The sequence below is a fragment of the Pteropus vampyrus genome, unplaced genomic scaffold (assembly GCF_000151845.1).
Source record: "Pteropus vampyrus isolate Shadow unplaced genomic scaffold, Pvam_2.0 Scaffold8, whole genome shotgun sequence".
Taxonomy (NCBI): domain Eukaryota; kingdom Metazoa; phylum Chordata; class Mammalia; order Chiroptera; family Pteropodidae; genus Pteropus; species Pteropus vampyrus.
The window spans coordinates 13,468,554-13,477,617 of NW_011888789.1; positions in this window are offsets into that span (position 1 = coordinate 13,468,554).

Sequence of the window (9,064 nt, forward strand, 5' to 3'; positions counted from 1 at the left end):
TCATGAACAATGACCTTTTTTTTTCTTTTTTTTTCTTTTTTCCTTGCTTAAAATGATGACCGTGTGGTCTGAGTCAAGGGCAGGAGACAAACAGTTAAATGCTTTGTCCTTTGAAATTCTGGACATCTCTGAAAAACTGAGTCTTGGGTCACCTGAGGAGGATGAGAATTCTACTCTTCTAACTTTCTTTAGTTCTTATGGCTGGACTAGTAATAAAATAATAAGATCAACACAAACCAAATTAACAGGAGGAAAAACAATTTAATATGTGTGCATGGGAGAATCAAAATATAATGCTCAGATCATAAAATGAGGCTCACAGAAATAATCAAACCAGACACCTTTTTACACCTTTTAGACAGAGAAACAAGAAATTTGTGAAGAATCAACAAGATAATAAAAATTAGTGCTCATTAGAAAGGAATCTAAGCCAGGTTTGGGCTTAGGTAGTAAGTTAGTAAAGATGCTACAAGGTGTGTTTATACAGGTTTTTTTGACTCTGGATCTTATTTAACTCTTGTGCTAAAGTTGTCTCTCAGCTTTCAGGAGTAGGGTAGGCAACTATCACATGGAGTATTATTTCCTGCATTTAGATAGACAGAGAAGAGTCAAAGAGCTCCTACCACGCCTGCTGCTTCTCAAGCGATTTTAATTTGAAATAATCAATATGCCATTGTGAGAAATCTTGGGGCAGTCTGCTCTGGGTCCCAACAGATCTAATGCAGCCACACAGGCTTCTGAAAAACAATAGCAGACGCAGAGAGAGGATGAATTGAACCCTGCATCCCAGTTCTCTGCCTTATTCCACATCTCTTTTCTAAAAGACCTCTACAGCCTCTGTCAGCTCTAAAATCAGCAATTACAGTATTTGGTTTTAGTGTATGGTATTCAATAACAAGGTCATTCTCAAAATACCTGTTAATAGATGGGGTGATCTGACATCATCTTTTACAGTTTTACTGGCTTCTAGACAAGTAGACAACTGTGAATTAAACTTGAGATTTAGGCAGCATTCTAGTATTGCTTTTTTTTTTTTTTTTAAGTGTCATCTTATATCAGTGACTTCCTGTCATGAGTACAAAGAGGAAGGAAGGTGAGGATGTCAGAAAGGCCAGATTCCATTTTTTTCTGCACAGCCTGAACCCCAGGGATTTGGGACTCAGTGAGAAGCACAAAGGGCCAGTGAGCAGTTAACCTCGCAGCTGCTCAGGGTGCAGCCTCTGGCTGTGCTTCCCTACTTCCTTCTGGATTAGGAGCTGGAGGTGAATAAACTTGCCAAGAACTACAGTACATTATGGGACTCGGAGCCTGATTGGACAAGAGGGAAGTCCAGGAACTTGGTGTTCCGCAGTGTCTTTAAGGTTAGACAAACAGAATGCTGGAAATGAGCTGAGAATTGGAGAGTGAACCACCAGAGGTCAAGTGAGCCTAACTCAGCATTGGGCTATGTACATTTCTTTTGAAAGTCAAAAACAAGTAGGCTAGATACTTCATAGGCCCTCAACATATACTTTGTGATTTATTAATAACTACTGTTGGTCAGGTGTATAATCCTGTAAAAAGATCAATAGTTAAGAAACTGAGTAGGAGAGGAGAGCAGGCTGTGTTTGTTCACTGCAAGAAGCTGAAAGTCTGCCTTAGGCCAGGAGAGAAATATGGCTTAAATGAAAAATACCTGCTCTAAAAGGTACCACAGAAAGTTGTTCTTCTCTGCCTCAAACTACAAAGTGCTGATTCTCCATCCCATTAGAGAGTAAGTTTGAATGGAAGGGGAGGCATTTGTTACCTTGAAAGAAGCAAGAGGAAGAGTCTGAGACATTCAAGACAAACTGCATACTACCCACTTTTGCAGATCAACCATCGGTTTGCTTTAACCCTTGCTGAGCCACCTGAAAACAGCTTATACCCCTCAGAAAATTTCCTCACCTTTCTGAGTCTAATCAGTTAAACAGGTATGTGTGCCATTCTGATCACATCTGTATGCTAGGACAGATGCCCTAGCTCTGCCAACTTTCAACTGAATCCATTTTTTATCCCTAGAGGAATTATTTAATGCACAGTAAAACTGAAGACATAATTAACTAGAAATAACATTTAACAAGTTTTGAGAGCAAGTGTAGAATACTATACCTTGGGAAAAAAAAAGAAAAGAGACAATATAGTAAGTTGACGTCAAGCATGTTTTTAAAAGAAAAATTATAGGAAAGTTAATATACTCTAAGGGGCTCAGTAAACATTTAATCAGTATTGTTCAATGACCATTGATGAATTCATCAATGTTTAAAAAAAACAGACAAAGTGTAGGGACCATAACTCACTTCCTTCACACTTGAGACATAAAATCCATGAAAAATTATTATTGAGCGCTGATCTCTGAATGATCCTGAAACATACAAATATACTAAATGTTACTTTCCCTACCTTTCCAGGATGTCTAAAAACTTAGGTGTGACATGCTTGAGTAGAAAAGTAGATTTATCTATAGAGATACAAGCTTAGATTTTATAGCAGTTGTGCAATTTTCCCCAAATTTCAGGGACTCTCATTTTATGTGTCAACAAATAATAAATCAGCCGATGGTCAATATTTCATCCCATACATTCAGAAACAGGTGCCTGTTGAGAGTCTTGGGAGTATGTTTGGATATACTTTGTCACCTTTTGCCCAAGTCTATTCATCACCTCCACCCCATACCCAATATCACCGTCGCTGCCCTCTATCACGACTCCCTTCTTACTGTCTTGGTCCTCCAGCTATTGTCTCATTATCTCTGTATAAATTAAAGAGGTAATACTTTGGGATGTTTGAAGGAGTGGCAAACAGGACTAATAATCATATATAGTATTTGCTTCTTTAGGACATAGCAAAGTAGATGGGAGGCTTTCAAAATAAAATGATTTTTTATTGAATAAATGAGCAAAAATAAACAAATACCTTTATGGTCTAAACAACTGAGATGGGTTTTTTTCTTATGTGGTTCTACAATCTAGTTCTAGAGAAATTTTAAAAAAATTCTCAAAATGATTATAGTGATGACAACAGTACTGGATGTCTATCATTACAGGGTGACTATGTTGAAAGTCTTTCTTATATCCAATTGTCAAAAACAATAGCAGTGGCAACAAAGCTACTATTAAAATTTCTGGAAGAAAAAGGACGACTATCGCCTCTGCTCAGTATTGGAAGGGTCATTAAAATTGTCTAGTCCAATGGTTTTCAAACTGCAAGTTATGACTCATTAGTGAATTATGAAATCAGTTTAATGGATTATGACCAGCCATTTTTATATGAGAGGATAGAATACAGTAGAATGAAAAACATAGTGCATAAACTAGTAAGTTTAACTCTTTTTTGAAATTTGTGTTTCAATTATATATGTACATTATTTACATATATGACATATATATGTTCTTATGTATAATCACTGAAACAAAAATGTTACACACTTTTATGGGTGTGAATCAATTGGTGACACAAGCTATAGATCAAAGGCAGAAAAAAAGATAAAATAAATAAAAATAAGCACCGGTCCATTCCCACTACTTACGTGCCTCTACAATGTACCTCCTAAGTGATCATCCTGACTGTACTTGAATGTTCTCACTGCTTATTTATTCATTGAATAAATGCCTTTAATTCAATATTTGTCTTCCAGGAGCCAACTTATTGCATCATCCTTACTTCTAGCCCTAGGCACTTTCCCGCCAAGCCTATTTCTTCTTCCACATACTAACTCTTCAATTATTATTTAAACTGAGATGTATTGTCCTGCTAAGAGTTTGCTTCACCTCATGAAGAATCAAAGGCTTCAGTTGTCCCTCAGTGGCTTTGAGAACCTTCACTGACCAGACTTCTTTATGTCCCTCACAAGTTTGAGCTGCATATAGTTCTCGGAGAGTCATGAAGAGTTAGGCTGGTCCGGAGAGAGAGGAACCAGATGTGACTGTATCCTGCTCAAAAAAAAGAAAAAAAAAAAGAGGAGCAGCTTTAGGAGTGGCCAAATGTATCATTCGCAACACAATTTATACAATCCAGAAAGCACATGCAAGAAGTTCCTCTTTCTCCGAGTAGTTCTTTTTGAGAATGACTGAAATATGCCAACATCACGACTCTGAGCCAGAAGCATGCACTGAGTGAGTGGGAGCTAGGAGTGGGAGGAGATGGTTCGTAAAGACTTATTTTGGCTTTAGTCATGGATTATAGAAACACACATGCTACTATAAATACATATAAATATCTCATGCTCACTTCCTGAGAAAAACATGTTAGTTTATGCTCACAACTGTTTTCTTTTTAAAGAAGCTATAAATATCAGGGGCTCAATATCTGAATCCGAAGAGCTAATTAAAATTTTAAAAAAGAAAAGCTTATCTTCAGTTCCTTTTTTAGGAAGCATTGCAAATATAGACTGACAACTTAAGCAAAGACAGCTGTTTCATTTCACATGCAAAAGCATGATTTAAAAAGAAGCATTTTTTAAAAATGGTCTTGGCTATAATTCTTTTCAATAAAGTTGTGGATTTTTCCCATGTTTTGACTAAAAGCCTTTGCAAATGCATATCCTCATTTTTTTTTTTTTGAAATTTGTATTGCTTCAGAGTTTATAATTAGTTTCTCTTTATGATCAAAAATAAATGTCAGAATCAAAGCTTCTAAAGAAAACTGCCATTCTTCCATTCTTTCTCACTGGCAATAATTAAAAATTAAAAATGCATTTAATAAAATTTACTGAAAGAAAAATGTTTGCTGATTAGTTTCAAAAAAGAGATTAACCACGACTATAGAAAGACTAGAAATCAAGAATAGGATTTACATAAAAATAAAGAATTTAATAAAGACCCTCAAAACAATTACTGAAGAGAATGATTGCCATTTCAGTTAAGCATAGAAAAATGGAGATTTTAACATCAGGTAAAAAGAAACAAAATGGCCACTGACCATCTAGTTCATCCTTGTACACTACTTAGCCCTCGCTAGGCTTTAGTCTTTTTCTTATATAAAATAATTCTAAAACTATTTATTTAAAGTCTACTTCATGCTAAGCATTGTTCTAGATCCTGGATTTATGTATAAATAGAATGAAGAAAGCTTAAATCAATGTTGATTTCTTGACAAATATTACTGAGAAAAGAAAAAGAATTAAAATTACATTTTAGACTTCCCCTCTGAGTTCTAGATTCATATATTCAACTATCTACTTGGCTATTTCTCAGGCATTTCAGATTTATTATGTGCACAACCAAATTCTTGATCATTCTCCCAAATTCTCTCTTTCCCTGTCTCAGCTTTCCCCACCAAAGAGCCCAAGACTTAACCTGGGAGCAACCCTTAACCCTACTCCATTCCCCTTCCTATTCATCATAAAGCTCCTTTGAATCTATTTCCAAAATGCATTTAAAATTATCTGTTTATGATCTGAAACCATAATTGCTCTCTTCAGTTATTGTCTTTGATGACTCAATGGTCAAAGTAAATTTTTTAAAAAGTTTAAAAACTCCAGCAGTTCTCCCTCCATGCTTATAACCTTTAAGACTGCCTATTGCAATTAGGATAAAATTTTAATTCTTTAACAAATCCCTCAATACTTTGTATCATTTGGCCCCACCTACCAATCTAGCATCATCTTATTCTACGCTCCTCATTAGTTTCTGTTTTCCACTTGCATTGTCTTTGTGTCTGTTTTCTTGCCATTCGAACTCATTCTCGCCTCAAGGCCTTTGCACAAGATTTCCTTCTGCATCCAAGGCTCCTTGCCCTTCCCTTCTCCTGGTTAATTTCAACATTTACTTCATCTCAAACTACATGTCTCTCTTTTCATGACTGGAACAATTTAAATGAAGCCTCACCTTGTTTCCTTTTTTATACCACCTAATGCTTTTCATTTTCCAACACTTATAAAAATTTTCTCTATATATTTAAATGTATACTTACTTGTCTAAAATCTCTTTTCTTCTCTAAACCTCACTTTCTATAAACACAAAAATTGTGTCAATATTTCCCAAGATATTCCTCAGACATACAGCATTATATCTGGCACATAGTAAGCATTCAACAATTTCTTTGCAAATGAATCTATACCTCGCTGAATACATAAATGAAAAGAAAAACGAAAGACAGTAGCGGTAGAATTTTCAAACTATAGGATATAACTAAATAATGAACAAAATTAGCAAGCTATGCAATGTTAGGTAAAAAGCACAGGATTTTTTAGGATCAGAAAATGAGTCACAGTGCCAGCTCTGTCATTTAATTAGTTCTGAGATTTGGAGAAACTTACTTACCTTCTGTAATACTCATTTTTCTCATTTGTAAAATATCCATAATGTGGTGAAACTCAAATTAGATAATATATGTGAAAACGCTTTGTAAATTGTAATGCAGTATAAAATTCTGTTGTTAAAACAAAAATGTCCGGGGATAATTCAGTTGGAGTTTACATATAAATTTCCAGTTAGTGGCTTCTATATTCTTCATATTCAGGAAGTTACCAGGGTGATAAATTGGTACACAAAGGCAGCATTAAAGTAAATTCGCTCTGTTTATTTTCTTTCACTTATTCGTGTAATAATTCAATAAATATTCATCGGATACATTCTATGTACCAATCACTATACCTTTATATCTTGAATAATTTAAAGATAAAAATAAAAATAAGTCATAATTTTTCATCTCAACAGGTAAACCTAGTGTCCTCATGATGCAAACAGACGAGGCAAGTAACCCAGCAAGAAGTCAGGAAAACCTTCTTAGAAGAGATTTGGAGGATAAAAATAAATCTGGAAATGAACTCACTTTTCACCACTTATCTTGGACAGGTTATGTAGCCAATTCCTTGTTTCTGGTGAAAATGGACATCAATAATATCTACCTCCAGTATCATTACGAAGAGGAATTTAGATAGCATATGAAGAAAATTAGGTATACAAGTCACTTAATAAATATTAGTTTTCTTCTTTCTCTTTATTTTCTCAAATCACTTCATCAGACACAAGACTAACTTAGCATGCTTATTATTAGCAAAAAGACATTCGGTCTCTTTGTATGATGAAACAATACTGGAAAACTGGTGCGCAGAAGACAATACACCCAGAAGCTGCTTCTTTCAAACAGCCTGCATTATCTCTTGTCTTAACTGCAAAAAGTGAAAAATATGTAAGGTGTCTTTTGACATGATCCTGTTCACATGCAATTTTTGAATCCTTGCTAGTAACATTTTAGATCCTATTGTCCACATCACTCACTGAAAATATTTATACAAAGAAGGAAGAGAACACAGTCACAGCAGTTAAAGCTTTTTCAAGCACTTATGGAGTTACCTATGGCAAAAGACCAGCAAATCATATCCTTAAGGCTTATGTCACATTTCTGGGAAACAGAAACCAACATTTTTTCTCTGTGGATGATCTTGTCCTTTAAACAATTTTGTAACTCCTTAATCTCTCAAAATCATCTGAATGCTTTTAGGCAGTACTGAATAAGAGCTGTTCGATGTCATGTAGAAACATTATTCAGGCTTCTCAAAGACAGAGCTTGCAGCTGATTTGAGAGCAATACAGCATAGAGTTTAAAATCATGGGCTTTGGAGTCAGATAACCCAGGGATCGAATTGTCTTATTATAGCTGAAAGATTTGCAGAATGTGTTAAGTTCCTATTGCCAAGGTAACAAATTGCCACAAACTTAGTGGCTTAAAACAACACAAATTTATTACCTGACAGTTCAGGAGACCAGAAGTATAAAATGAATCTGCAGTGATATGTTCCTTCAAAGGATCAACGGGAGAATCTGTTTCTTTGTCTTTCTAGCTTCTAGAGACTGCCTGCATTCCTTGGCTCTTGGCCTCTTCCTCCATCTTCAAAGCCAGCAGGTTAACATCTCTCCTATCTGACTTCCTGCCTCCCTCTTAAAAGGACTCTTATGACTACATGGGCCCACCCAGATATTCCAAGATAATCTCTACACCTCAAGATTTTTAAATTGTTCACGCCTGCTAAATTCTTTTTGCACCATAAGTCCCTTTGCAATATAAGGTTCCTTTATGCCTGGATTCATAGGTTCCAGGGATTAGAACATGGACATTTTACGGGGGCATTATTCAGTCAACAATATGGAGTAAACTGAAATGGCCTCAGATCTCTTATCTGTAACATGAGGATTACAATAGTTCCAACATCATAGGTTGTTATGAGAATTAAATAGAATTGCATACATTGTTATTTACCACTACTGTGAAAACATGTAAATAATCCAGGAGCATTAGACACATTAATGAGAAAGGTAGATCTGACCCCTGTTCTTGGTGGAAATAAACCTTAAATGAGTAACCACAGAAATAAATGTATGTTTGCAAACTGTAATAAGTGCTGCTAAGGAATAGTAAGGGATACATTGTCAAAGAGTACCAATCTAGTCTAGAAAGGTCAGAAAAGCTCTTTCTGAGCAAACAGTTTTTAGTTGTTTTTTATGAATACATAAGAGTTACCTAGCTGAGATAAAAAGTAGAGGAGAACATTCCAGAAATTGGAAAAATATGTGCAAAAATCCACAATAGGAATGAGCATGGTACATACGAAGAATTGGAAAGTGTAAAGGCATGGAGGAAGAGTGGCAAATTAGAATGCTACAGAAGTAGTCAGCGATCAGAGCCGGTCATGCTCTAAAAGGTTTTGTTAAGATTTGGGGGTTTATCCTAAAAGTAATAGCAAAGGTGGTCTGATCAGATTGCTTATGAGAAAATATTGCTCTAGGTGCTACATAGAGAAAGAAAGGCAAGAGTGGAAACGAGAATGCCAGGAAAGGGGTTTGGCTTAGTCCGGGTGAGAGAAGATGGGGTGTCGCAGACTGGGCTCCCTAGGATATAAACTCCGAGATAGAGATCAGCAGGCAAGTGATTTATTTAATATGATGTGGAAGGAAAAGGATTGAGCAGAGGGAGTTCTCAGCTGACCCTAAAGGATGCTCTGAAGTGTAGATGGCCCCTCTAGGTCAAGGCAAAGGGAGTGGGCTTTTACACCCTCATGTTGATCAGTCACTAGATGCAGCTGGACCCGGAAGGAGGGTGCACT